Genomic DNA, 14,646 nt, shown 5'->3' with positions numbered 1-14,646 from the left:
CCTCAAATTTTCTCACTGTGTCTTTGAAAATAAACCACCAGTACAAGATATATATGAATGTTTCGGTGGTAACCTAAATCAAACACTATCATCCAGTAGCACTTCCATCCATGATGATGAAGTGCCTTGAGGAGTTGGTGATGAAACAACTCTGCCTGAGGAGTGACTTGGATCTGTACCAATTAGCCCACAGTCATAACAAGTCAACAGTTAATGCCATCTCATTGTCTCTTCACTCAACCCTGGAACATCTGGACAGTGAAGATGCATACATCAAGATGCTCTTCTTTGACTACTCAACAAGCTCCGAGACTTAAGCTCAATACCTCCTTGTGCAACTGGATCCTCAATTTCCTCACTTGTAGACCCCAGTCAGTTGGGTTTGGCAACAACATCTCCTCCACAATCTTGATCTGCACAGATGCATCACAAGGCTGTAAGCTTAGCCTCCTGCCCACTTTATACTTAAGACTATGAGTCTAAGCACAGCTCCAATGCCATATTTAAGTTTACTGGGAATCCACTGTTGTTGGCTGAATCAAAGGTAGTGACGAATAGGGAGGGAGATTGAAAATCTGACTGAATAGTTCCACAACAACAACCCCTCATCCAATGTCAGCAAAATCAGCAAAAGTGCTGATTTTTGACTCTATAGGGGGGTGAAACCAGAGCCAAACCTCATCAGGGGATCAGAGGTCAGCAGGTGTAAATTCCTTAGCATTATCATTTCAGAGGATCTGCCCTGGGTCCAACACGTAACTGCCATTACAAACAGAAGATCTGCAGATGCTGGAAATCCAAGCAACACCACATAAAATGCTGGAGGAACTCAGCAGGCCAGGCAACATCAATGGAAAAAAAGTACAAAACCCTGAAGGGTTTCAGCCCGAAATGTCCACAGTACTTTTCCATAAATGCTGCTTGGCCTGCTGAGTTCCTCCAGTATTTTGTAACTGCCATTACAAAGAAGACACAGCAACACCTTTACTTTCTTACTTTCTTAGAAGTTTGTGAAGGTTCAGCATGGCATCCAAAATTTGACAAACTTCTACAGATGCACAGTGGAGAGCATACTGACTAGCTGTGTCAGGGCCTTGTGTGGAAACACCAATGCTCCTGAACAGAAAAGCCTACAAAAAGTAGTAGATACAGCCCGTTTCAGCACAGGTAAAGCCCTCCCCACCACTGAGCACATCTACAAGGAGCACTGCCGCAGGAAAGCAGCATCCATCATCAAGGATCCCCACCATACAGGTCATGCTCTCTTCCTGCTGATGCCATCAGGAAGGAGGACCAGGAGCCTCAGGACCCACACCACCAGGTTTAGGAACAGTTATTTCCCCTCGACCATCAGGCTGTTGAACCAGAGGGGTTAACTTAACTCACCCCAACACTGAACTGATTCCACAGTACAGCCTATGAACTACTTACTTTCAGGTCCACTGCATTCTCATGGTCTTGATATTTATTGCTTATTTATTATTATTTTGATTTTTTTGTATTTGCAGTGCTGTCTTTTGTACATTGGTTGTTTGTCAATCTTTGTTGTGTGGGGCTTTTCATTGATTCTATTTTGTTTCTTTGTATTTACTGAGAATGCCTACAAGAAAATGAATGACATATATGTACTTCGATGATGAATTTACTTTGAACTTTGAAATTCACCTTTTTTCAACATCTGAAGAAAACTGTAATTATTTTTTTCTTTGTGGAAAATAAACCACCTGTACAAGATGTATATGAATGTTTTGGCTAAAATTGACAAATACTTTTAAGAAAAATGTAGTTTTTTTAATTGTTTGTGGAAGTGTGATGAGTTCAAATTGCCTAGACCTATATTAATACATTTTAAGAAGTATTTAGTAGGCAAAAACTGATGAGGTGTTTTCCAAGGCACCATAAAGTATTTGAAATGTACAAGGCTATCTAATTCATCACTCCTGATCAACTATGGATTTTCCTCTCATCCTTTTGTATATAGTTCCAGGTTTTGTTCCACCAGATTGTCCAGACATCTGTCCCAAATTGTTAGAATCATAGAATGATGAAGTCATCATGAAGAAATACAGTAAGCAAATAACACACTGGGCAAATAAGAAGCCAAATGGAGCATTATCTCTGAATGCAAGCGGAAACTGGGGAACTCTGGTTACCAAATTATGGGACTTTGGTGAGACCACAACTGCAGTACTTTTTGTCCTCCTTGCTTAATATACTGGTGTTACAGATAGTGAAGTGAAGGTTCACTGGGAGGAGGGTTGTGTTTTATGAGGAAAGACTAAGAATGGGCTTATAACTTCCCGCAATTTAAAAGAATGAGAGATGATCTTGTTGACACATAAGCCACAAGAGCAGAATTAGCCTACTCAGCCTATTGAGTCTGCTCCACCATTCAATATTGGCTGATTTATTATCCCCCTCAACTCTATTCTCCTGCTTTCTCCTTCTAATCTTTGACACCCTTACTAATCAAGAACTTATCAACCTCTGCTTTAAATATACCCAATGACTTGGCCTCCACGGCTGTTTTGTGGCGATGAATTCCACAGATTCACCACCTTCTGGTTAAAGCAATTCTTCCTCATCTCTGTTTGAAGATTCTAACTCTGTAGGATGGATTCTGTGAGGATTCTACCCTCAGTGGGAGAACCTAGAATGTGGTCATAAGAGGTCTAAAACTTAGTACAGACTTGAGGATGATTCTTTGTTTTTCTCAGAAAGTTGTTAATGTTTTTAATTCTTAATCACAGAAAGCTCTTTAGATTATGAGAACACTCAGTCCTCTTTTATTGTCATTTAGAAATGCATCCATGCATTAAGAAACGATACAATGTTTCTCCGGAGTGATATCACAGAAAACAGGACAAACCAAAGACTAACTCTGACAGAACATAATTATAACATATAGTTACAGCAGTGCAAAGCAATACCATAATTTGATGAAGAACAAACCATGGGCACGGTAAAAAAAAAGTCTCAAAAGTTCCCGAGTCCCCGAGATTCCGGTTACCACACAGTAGCAGCGGCAGCGAAGCGGGCATTTCAGAAGTTTTCCAGATGTTCCTCCGTACTCTCACGTCCGTCTCCATCAAATCAGAATTGTGCACGGTCCCCTATTTAACAGATAACAGATAATCATCACCGGAGAGGCCGTGCATGCTGCTGTCATTATGCTGAGTCATTGAAGTATTCAAGCTGAGATCGATCGATATTTGCATTACAATAACAATCAATAGAAATGGGGAGGGGGAGAGGGCATGAAAATGGAATTGAAGCCAAAGATCAGATGAGTCATGAATGGCAGAGCAGGCTCAAAGGGCTATATGGCAGTATTCTCGACTGTACCTCCTAATCATGTGCCAGTTCTTTTTTAGTGTTGTCCAGTTAATCCCCACTCGTTTCCTCTTACCCCATCTAAATACTTTAAGGGCTAATTTCTAACCCTTACATATTTAATAGTTTAGGTTGAATTCTATTGTCCAATTTGCTTCATTCACTTCTTGGGCAGCATTTTTTCAAATCATTGTAGTACTTAATGTGTGAGGAAGATGTTTTCTTGTCTCTTCTCAACAGCCTTAGTCTAATCTGAAAAAAAATAGATCCTTTGGAGTAAAGAACATCATTCTTAATTCATTATTTTAGATTAATTTTTACTCCCTTCTCCTACAGTTTTAAGCTTTAGTAGATTCCAGATTAACCCTTCCTATGTTATTACTATTTCATATCTCAAAATTTTAGTAATGATTTTTGAATTCTGTAGAGGCAAATTTACCCAAGCAGCTGTATTGTGGGGATCGCCTGTACAAACTATTTTAACTTCTTGTTTTTATTCCAGTTTCGACAGACTCCCTCTTGCAAGTTCACATATTTGTGAATTGTGCATCAGTTTTTCCATCACAGTTACATCTCCCTGCTGTCATTTCTCAGAAAACTTAACTCATACCCTGACTCACATTTTCAGATGGACTCTGAACAGTCTGTAAGAAGAACAATGTGGGTGTGTAGCCAACTCATTCAAAAACAACAGATAAATGTTTACACATTAACATTAATGAAAATTAAACAAAATAGTCAATGTTTTAGAGTCACCAAAAAGGAACATTAAAAGCAGCATAAATGATAAGCCTGTCTTTCTGGGAAAGTTCTACCAGTAATAACATTGCTGATAGAATTGCATTGTGGCTTTCCATTTATATGCTACGTACCTCAATCCAAATGTGCACAATTTTCCACCCATTTATGTAACAAAGGTCATGGTAAATCCTGTACAGAGCCTTTGACTCTTGCTAAAAAAAAATGAGAAAAAAGCAAAGGTTAATGGGATTGATAAGAAAAATTTAAATACTGTTCAAGTCCTGTGGAAGCAGACATTAATTGTGTTCATAATGCAGGTGAGAACTTTTGGCTCAATAGTTTTGAAAGATATTTACATGGAATTGGCATTAGAGGCAATAGTTCTTGTGGAACTATTGAGCCAGACATTGTTAAATGCTACAAATATACTGTACATAGATTATAACAAATTAATTTAGATTAATCTTAAGATTAGACCTAGCTAAAATTTAACAGTTAGCATTCATTCATTAATATACTGTAATTAATATACAATCTGTATCAATGAACATGTTTAAAACAATAAAATTAATATTTTATGGAAAATTAACATGAATCATAATGGTATGGAAATTATTTTTTAAAATGAGGAACAACATGAAGAGGCTGGTACCAAACAGCACGCCTTTATGAAGGGAAAATCTCAGTTGACTAATAGCTAATTGGATTGAACTTTTTGAAGAGGGTTATTACATGTGTTGATGAGAGTTGTGCATTTGATGTCTTAATTGACTTCAGTAGGGCTTTTGACAAATTCCCACACTGAAAATGATCCAAAAGTTAACTGCCGACTGAATCCAGTGCGCATTGTTAAAATGAATCTAAAATTGGCTAGGTAATGAGTTATTTTGCAAATGAAGGCTGTGTGGTAAACCATGTACATATATGTTGTAACTGGGTTAGCTGTCTGGACACGCCCCTTTGCTGACTGCCCCTGTGGCTCCTCCCACAGAATCCTGTATAAAGGTTTTCGCCTTGCCCCTCCCCCTCAGTCCGGGGGCAGACACTCACCATGGAGGTCGTATTGTACAGCGAATAAAAGCCTTTCAGTATTTTACCAAACCTCAGTCTTTTGGAGTTACTGAAGGTGCTTCAGGCTGTGCCTGTTGTTGGATCACAGGAATCAGTACTGGAACCTTGCAGTTTGTCTTATACACATAAGAACCTAAGAAATAGGAGCAGGAGTAGGCCATTTGGCCTGTCAAGCCTGCTCCGCCATTCAATAAGATCATGGCTGATCTGGCCATGGACTCATCTCCACCTACCTACCTTTTCCCCATAACCCTTAATTCCCCCTACTATACAAAAATCTATCCAATCTTGTCTTAAATATATTAACTGAGGCAGCCTCCACTTCTTGATTGGGCAGAGAATTCCACAGATTCACCACTCTCTGGAAAAAGCAGTTCCTCCTCATCTCCATCCTAAATCTACTCCCCTCAATCCTTAGGCTATGTCCCCTAGTTCTAGTCTCACCTACCAGAGAAAACAATTTCCTGCCTTGATCTTACTACCCCTTTCATAGTTTTATGTTTCTATAAGATCTCCTCTCATTCTTCTGAATTCCAGAATGCACATTCCTGTAGTAAACACATTCAAAGTTCAAAGTAAATTTATTATCTAAGTACACATATGTCACCATATACAATCCTGAGATTCATTTTCTTGCGGGCATACTCAGCAAATCTATAGAATTGTAACTGTAATAGGATCAATGAAAGTTCAACCAGAGTGCAGAAGTCAACAAACTGCAAATGCAAATATAAATCAATAGCAATAAATAACGAAAACGTGAGAGTACTTAAAGTGAGATTGTTGCAGGAGCATGTCAATGACGGAGCAAGTGAGTAGTTATCCCCTTTTATTGAAGCACCTGATGGCTGAGAGGTGGTAACTGGTCTTGAACCTGGTGGTGTGAGTCCTGAGTCTCTTGTACATTCTACCTGATGGCAGCAGTGAGATTGCAATACATAAAAAATTCAAATTTCATGACCTATGTGAGTGATGATAAATCTGATTCTAATATGGATGTCCATTGTGGACTGAGAATGGGAAGGGGATAGGGAGATGGGAATCATGGGGTGCACCAGAGAGACATTTGGTAATGATCAATAAACCAATTATTGGGAATCAAATAACCTTGCCCGGTGTCTCAGGGTTAGGTGTGTCTGCACCCGCACCACACCACTCCAGCCTCACCATTCCCAGCTGTAAAAATGTGCCTAAGATTTTTGCACAGTATTGTATTATCAATACGGATATGCATCAGTGATTTGTAACTTCAGAGATGATATGATAATTGATGGTGTTGTTGATTGCAAGGAAGGTAAGCTTCAGCTACAGAGCTGGTAAGATTGGTGGAGCAAAGCCAGATGGAATCCTGAAAAATGTAAGTGAATGTATTTTGGGTAAACTAATAAAGTGTGAGATTTGTAATCAATGGCAGTAATAGTAAGTTTGAGAAACAGAGGGACCTGAGGACACCAGCACATAGATGAGGTGGTAAAGAAGGTATGCAGGATATTAGCCAGAGCAATTAATATAAGAGCAGGGAGGTTAAGATACAACGTATAACCATATAACAATTACAGCATGGAAACAGGCCATCTTGGCCCTTCTAGTCCGTGCCGAACACTTACTCTCTCCTACTTCCACCGACCTGCACTCAGCCCATAACCCTCCATTCCTTTCCTGTCCATATAGCTATCCAATTTAACTTTAAATGACAACATCGAACCTGCCTCAACCACTTACTCATTCCACACAGCCACCACTCTCTGAGTAAAGAAGTTCCCCCTCATGTTACCCCTAAACTTTTGTCCTTTAACTCCCAACTCATGTCCTCTTGTTTTAATCTTCCCCACTCTCAATGGAAAAAGCCGATCCACGTCAATTCTATCAATCTCCCTCATAATTTTAAACACCTCTATCAAGTCCCCCCTCAACCTTCTACGCTCCAAAGAATAAAGACCTAACTTGTTCAACCTTTCTCTGTAACTTAGGAGATGAAACCCAGGCAACATTTTAGCAAACCTCCTCTGTACTCGCTCAATTTTATTGACATCTTTCCTATAATTCAGTGACCAGAACTGTACACTATACTCCAAATTTGGCCTTACCAATGCCTTATACAATTTCAATGTATGTTGAACATTAGTTAGACAACTGTTGGAATACTGTGTATTTTTGGTCACCACACAATAGGAAGAATGTGATTGCTCTGGAGAAAGTGCAGGGGAGATTCACCAATATGTTGCCCTCTATGGTATGTTTTGGGAATGAGAACAGACTAGATAGGCTGTGTTTGTTTCCCTTTGAGGCTGAGGGGGAACCTATTTGAAACATTAAAAATTATGAGGAGCATAGACTGGGGGAGAAGTAAGAAACCTTTCTCTTTAGCAGAGTCATCTATGACTGGAGGGCTTAAGTTTTATGGTCATGGAAATGAAAATTAGTGGGGATTTGAGAAGATTTTTTTTCATTCAGAGAGTGGATGAAATCTGGTTTGAAATTTCTGAGTGGAGGCAAGTCTATTCACATTTAAGAAGTACTTAGATGAGTCCCTTCCATCTGTAAATGTGGTAATCTGCTTAGGTTAGAGTGTGTTTTGGGCTGTAACACTATAATCTTCAGTGCACAATAACATGACATGTAGGAAGAAAATGCAGCATGTAGTGTAACAAGAAGAAAGGTCAGATAATTTTCATTCATCCATCCATTAAAATTCTAACATCTGCATTTTAGCCCTGCCTCAACCCCACCCTATTTTAGCATCCATCCACAATGCAAGGTTTTCAGTTTCCAGAAGTTGTAGGTTGGCTGCCATAACAATGTCTGTGTTTCAAAAAGTAACTCAATATGAACAGAATACTTCAGGGTTCCCTGATAAAATAGCAATTAGAAGTTCTTTCTATCACTTGATATAACTGTAGTCATAAAAATTAAGCCTTTTATTACTTAAAAGCTAAGGGTATCATCCAGATGGGATCAAGCTAGCTTATTGCACACAAATAACCATTTGATTGTTCAAGGATAAGAAAATCTGCAGGTGCTGGAAATCAGAGCAACACACGGAAACCACTGGAGGAACTCAGTAGGCCAGGCAGCATCTGTGGAAAAGAGTAAACAGTCAATGTTTTGGGCCACACCCTTCATCAGGACTGGGGAAAAAGATGAGAAGTTACATCAAGAAGATGGGGCAAGGGGAGGTTGAAGTACAAGGTGGTAGGTGATAGGTGAAACTGGGAGGGGGAGGAGCGAAGTAAAGGGCTGGGAGGCTGATAGGTGAAAGTGCTGGAGAAGGGGGAATCTGATAGGAGAGGACACAAGACCATGGAAGAAAGGGGAGGAGCACCAGAGGGAGGTGATAGGCAGGTTATGACCATTTGATTGTTGTTGAATCGGTGCTTATAATGTCACAGTTTACAACATTGACATGAAATAATTCCCGAGAGAGTAGTTCAACGTTAGTTAATTAGTCAAAATCCTATGTAAACTTAATTAGGCATTGCGTTAATAGATAGACTACGGCAAAACCCTTTGATCAATTCTTATATAGACCATGAGGAAGCAAATTGACTGCACACTCTTGTTTTGGCCACTTGAATATGTCTTGGCTGCTTCTCACATTTTCATGAATTAGCAGATAACAGGAGCTTTATCCCTTCTTTATGGCCATCGTGTTGGCCACAAAAGGTTGGAGTTCCAATTTGCTTAAGCATCAGTGTTTGGCATATTTCTTAAGTCATTCTGTTTCGTTCCCATATTATCGTAGTGATTACATTTCAACAGTACATGACTATAAAGTGCTTTGAAAAGTCCTGGAATGTGCTTTTTCTAAACTATTGCATTATAGATCTGATTGCTGTATAGACACACACTTCCAATGGAGCTTTTCCATTACAGGATCTGTTTGTTGTCCAAAATTAGAATCCTTTTAAGCAGTGGACAATTAAATTTTGTGACAAGAGTCATGGCAAACTATCTTCCTGTGCAGCTGGTGAAGTAAGTAATTTAAAATATTAAGTGTTTCTCTTCATGATTTGATCAAGATTCTGAGCTTAATTTAGGGGTTTCAAGATAGCTACACACTGAAACACTGCTTTCTTAGTCTAATTATACTTATTGCTCTATAGAACTTTATACTGAAAATAATTATAAGAGTAACATTTCGACATTGGTTTTACTGAATACTAAAAAGCAAAAGTATATTCTTTAGCAATAAAAGCTTGATAAAAATGGACATATTTTTAAAAATATTCTTGTCTGGATTTAGGAGACTGATACCATTTTGACCCTGTTGTTTACTTTTGAATACAATGTCTGCCCTTGAAGTCTTTTCTAGAAAATTACAAGGCTGCTTAAGAATGGAATTAAGAGAGCCAGAAGGGGCCATGAGAAGGCCTTGGTGAGCAAGACTAAGGAAAACGCCAAGGCATTCTACAAGTATGTATGTGAAGAGCAAGAGGATGTGCCATGCGAGAATAGGAGCAATAGTGGAAACACATGCATGGAGTCAGAGGAGATAGTGGAGGTACTTAATGAACACTTTGCTTCAGTATTCACTAGGGAAAAAGACCTTGGCAATTATGGGGATGACTTACAGCGGACTGAAACACTTGAGCAGATAGACATTTAAGAAAGAGGATGTGCTGGAGCTTTTGAAAAACATTAACATAGAAACCTAGAAAACCAACAGCACAATACAGGCCCTTCAGCCCACAAAGTTGTGCCAAACATGTCCCTACCTTAGAAATTACTAGGCTTACCCAGAGCCCTCTATTTTTCTAAGCTCCATGTACCTATCCAAAAGTCTCTGAAAAGACCCTATCCTATCCGCCTCCACCATCGTTGCCGGCAGCCCATTCCATGCACTTACCACTCTCTGCGTAAAAAACTTACCCCTGACATCTCCTCTGTACCTACTCCCCAGCACCTTAAACCTGTGTCCTCTTGTGGCAACCATTTCAGCCCTGGGAAAAAGCCTCTGACTATCCACACAATCAATGCCTCTCATCATCTTATACACCTCTATCAGGTCACCGCTCATCCACCTCTGCTCCAAGGAGAGAAGGCCGAGTTCACTCAACCTCTTTTCATAAGGCATGCTCCCCAATCCAGGCAACATCCTTGTAAATCTCCTCTGCACCCTTTCTATGGCTTCCACAACCTTCCTGTAGTGAGGAGATCAGAACTGAGTACAGTGCTCCAAGTTGGGTCTGACCAGGGTCCTATATAGCTGCAACATTACCTCTCGGCTCTTAAACTCAATCCCACAATTGATGAAGGCCAATGCACCGTATGCCTTCTTAACCACAGAGTCAACCTGCACAGCTGCTTTGAGTGTCCTATGGACTTGGACCCTAAGATCCCTCTGATCCTCCACACTGCCAAGAGTCTTACCATTAATAATATATTCTGCCATCATATTTGACCTACCAAAATGAACAACTTCACACTTATCTGGGTTGAACTCCATCTACCACTTCTCAGCCCAGTCTTGCATCCTATCTATGTCCTGCTGTAACCTCTGACAGCCCTCCACACTATTCACAACACCTCCAACCTTTGTGTCATCAGCAAATTTACTAACCCATCCCTCCACTTCCTCATCCAGGTCATTTATAAAAATCACGAAGAGTAAGGGTCCCAGAACAGATTCCTGAGGCACACCACTGGTCACCGACCTCCATGCAGAATATGACCGTCTGCAACCACTCTTTGCCTTCTGTGGGCAAACCAGCTCTGGATCCACAAAGCAATGTCCCCTTGGATCCCATGCCTCCTTACTTTCTCAATAAGCCTTGCATGGGGTACCTTATCAAATGCCTCGCTGAAATCCGTCTATACTACATTAGCTGCTCATCCTTCATCGATGTAAGTCAGATAAGTCAACGGGACCAGATGAGATATACCCCAGGCTACTGTGGCAAGCGAGGGAGGAAATTGCTGAGCCTCTTGCAATGATCTTTGCATCATCAATAGGGACGGGAGAAGTAACGGAGGATTGGAGGGTTGCAAATGTTGTTCCCTTGTTCAAGAAAGGGAGTAGAGATAACCCAGGAAATTATAGACCTGTGAGTCTGACTTCAGTGGTGGGAAAATTGTTGGAGAAGATCTTGTGAGGCAGGATTTATGAGGGATAGTCAGCATGGCTTTGTCAAGGTCAGGTCGTGCCTTATGAGCCTGATTGAATCCTTTGAGGATATAGCAAAACATATTGATGCAGTTAGAGCAGTGGATGTCGTGTATGCGGATTTCAGTAAGGCTTAAAACGGCTCTCCATGCAAGGCTCCTTCAGAAAGTAAGGAGGTATGGAATCCAAGGAGACATTGCTTTGTGGATCCAAAATTGGCTTGCCCACAGAAGGCAAAGGGTGGTTGTAGATAGTTTGTATTCTGCATGGAGATCGGTGACCAGTGGTGTTCAACAGGATCTGTTCCGGGATCCCTCCTCTTTGTGATTTTTATAAGTGACCTGGATAAAGAAGTAGAAGGGTGGGTTAGTAAGTTTGCTGATGACACAAAAGGTTGGGGGTGTTGTGGATAGTCTGGAGGGTTGTCAGTGGTTACAAGTGGACATCAATAGGATGCAGAACTGGGCTGAGAAGTGGCAGATGGAGTTCAACACAGGTAAGTGTGAAGTGGTTCATTTTGGTAGGTCCAATTTGAAGACAGAATATAATATTAATGGTAAAACTCCTGGTAGTGTGGAGGATCTGAAAGATCTTGGGGTCCGTGTCAATTGGACACTCAAAATTGCTGCACAGGTTGACAGTGTCATTAAGAAAGCGTATGGTGTGTTGGCATTCATCAACCGTGGGATTGAGTTCAAGAGCCGAGAGGTAATGTTACAGCTATATAAGACCTTGGTCAGACCCCACTTGGAGTACTGTGTTCAGTCCTGGTCCCCTCACTACAGGAAGGATGTGGATACTATAGAGTGAGTGCAGAGATTGACAATGGTGTTGCCTGGTTTGGAGGGCGTACCTTATGAGAATAGATTGTGTGAACTTGGCCTTTTCTCCTTGGCCAAGGAGACCGAGGATGAGAGGTGACCTGATAGAGGTGTATAAGATGATGAGGGGCATTGATCTTGTGGATAGCCAGAGGCTTTTTCCCAGGGCTGAAATGGCTAACACGAGGAGGCATAGTTTTAAGGTGCTTGGAAATAGGTACTGAGGGGATATCAGGCGTAAGTTTTTCACACAGAGTGGTGGGTGCGTGTAATGCACTACCAGCGGCAGTGGTGGAAGCAGATACAATAGGGTCTTTTAACAGCCTCTTGGTTAGGTACATGGAGCTTAGAAAAATAGAGAGCTATGCACTAGGGAAATTCTAGGCAGTTTCTAGAGTAGTTTACATGGTCAGCACAACGTTGTGGGCGAATGGGCCTGTGATGTGCTGGAGATTTCTATGTTATACGTTTTTCATTGTTGATGAATATCCCGAGTCAACCAGCAGGTGGCGCACAGAAGTAATCGAATAACAACTGTCTCTGTTCAAATCCCTCTTTATAGTTCAGATGGAGTCTCTGCCTGGATCTGCTCCCTGGCACAGATCAGATGAGGGACTGAACCAACTGTCCCCATTCACTGCGTATGAGTTATTGTTAACAGTACAAGTATCTCCTTTTCTTCTTCTTTGGCAGTCCCTCTCGATCGAGGATGTCTTGATTCAACTCTGGTTTTGTGAGTTCTGAGATGATTGATTGAGCCAATGTGGGATCTGCAGTCTTCCATGGAAGGGGTAGGAATTGCCTGACGAGGCAGGCAGGTGGGTTGTTTGATATGGAGTCTGGTACTTATGACATTTACACGGAGATTCTGTGTTCTTCGAAAACAAGATCCTGAGATCCTCAATACCATCCTAAGTGCTCAGTCCCATTTTGATCAGTCACTTGGCTCTAGTCACAAACGTACTCACACTCCAACTACACACCCAACCCCAGTTCCCTCTATGTACCCAGCCCTCACTTTGAACCCCTGTCTCTGCCTGTGTACTCTGCTTGCACTCTGGACCCCCAGTACAAAACCTGGACTAATAAAATGATCAACCATAGGGATTTCTGAATAGTCAGAAATTGGATTCCAGTAATCACAAACTCTTTTCCACAGCAGGAGTATACAAAACCAGAAGGTATATATTTTCTTGAACGGTATAGACCAGATTAATAACAATCAGAGTACAGAAAGAAAATCACAAACCTTGTGTCCTAATGTCAGAACATTACTGTCAACAAGACAAAAGAGTTGGTTGTTGACTTAAAGAAGCAAGCAGTGAAGATAATGCTTTCCTCAATAGAGCTAATGTTGAGATGGTTGACGGCTTCAGTTTCTTTGGTATTCACATCACCAACAATATCACCGAGTCCCTCCAGTCTGATGTGGTGATATAAGAAAGTACAACAGCATATTTACTTTCTTAGGTATCTGATAGATTCAGGAGGATTTGTCTATGAAGGTTCTCTCTACCATCTATAGATGCATTATAGAAAGTATCCCGACTGACTGTATCTTAACATGGCAACTGTTCTGATCTGGACAGATGGAATCTGCAGAGTGATAAACACTGCCCAGCCCATCTTCATGGTGGATTGCTGCAGAACGGTTAATAGTATCATAAAGGATGCCTCTTCTTTTCTTCTACCTTCTGGGAGAACATACAGGAGCTTGAAATCCCAGACGACCAGATTTAAGAACAGCATTCCTCACTGCTATAAGACTTCTTTCACATCCCCTTTACATGATGCTGCTTTGTACAGACTTCCTCCTCTCAGTTATTTTGTTATTGTCACTTTAGCCTTTCTTTTTGTACTACTTTAATTTGCATGACAATCTTCACATCATTCTGTTTGCACTCACCACCATATTCTTGTTTTTATTACTATGTGAGCTTCAAGTGAGCAGGGAATTTCATTGCATATATGATAATGAACTAATCTGATTTTGAATCTAAGGATCTTCACCCAGAGTAGCTAAAATCTATAATGCATTGTCTGACGGGGTGGTGGAAGCAGGGCCTCGCACAACATTTATGAAATAGCACTTGAATCACCAAGGTATAGAGGGTTAAAATTTTGTTTTAGGATCTTCGATCTGAAACAACTGTTTCTCTTACAGATGCGGCTGAGCGTTTCCAGCATTTTCTGTTTTTGTTCCAGGTTCCATTCTGACTGCCAGAAAATGGGATTAGTATCAATGGATACCCATTGATCTGCACGAAAGCGAACAGGCTGAAGGGCCCGTTGCTGTGCTACTTGACTCTGATATTTTTGTGATCAGTGGACTAAAGAGAATGAAGTGCTTGCTCATCAGTTGAACCCAACCTGCAGAAAGGAGAGACTTTCTTTCTCTCTTGAAAGGAACAGATACTTTAGCAAATGCCGATGAACTGCCGTAACTAATTCGCTGGTGAGAGGCATCTTGTAGGGCTCGGCGATCACTGCTCGGCAACACGGAAGGGGGTCCCAAACACGAGAAAAAAATGGGTTCGTCCGTCACTGTATGATGACGTCAGCAGTCGAGCGGCGAAG

General features: G+C 40.9%; 1 long non-coding RNA gene across 1 annotated transcript; it reads right to left on the bottom strand.

Annotated features, from left to right (window-relative positions):
• Nucleotides 1-2,787: 2,787 nt before the first annotated feature.
• LOC140199370 (uncharacterized) lies at nucleotides 2,788-14,619 on the bottom strand. Its single transcript, XR_011886406.1, has 3 exons — nucleotides 13,319-14,619; nucleotides 4,206-4,286; nucleotides 2,788-3,113 (listed from the first exon to the last, which is right to left on the bottom strand). It is a non-coding gene; the product is annotated as an uncharacterized lncRNA (long non-coding RNA).
• Nucleotides 14,620-14,646: the final 27 nt, after the last annotated feature.

The sequence above is a fragment of the Mobula birostris genome, chromosome 6 (assembly GCF_030028105.1).
Source record: "Mobula birostris isolate sMobBir1 chromosome 6, sMobBir1.hap1, whole genome shotgun sequence".
In the NCBI taxonomy this organism is placed as follows: Eukaryota; Metazoa; Chordata; class Chondrichthyes; order Myliobatiformes; family Myliobatidae; genus Mobula; species Mobula birostris.
The sequence above is the reverse complement of the archived record's forward strand: the minus strand, read 5'-3'. Positions and strand labels throughout refer to the sequence as shown.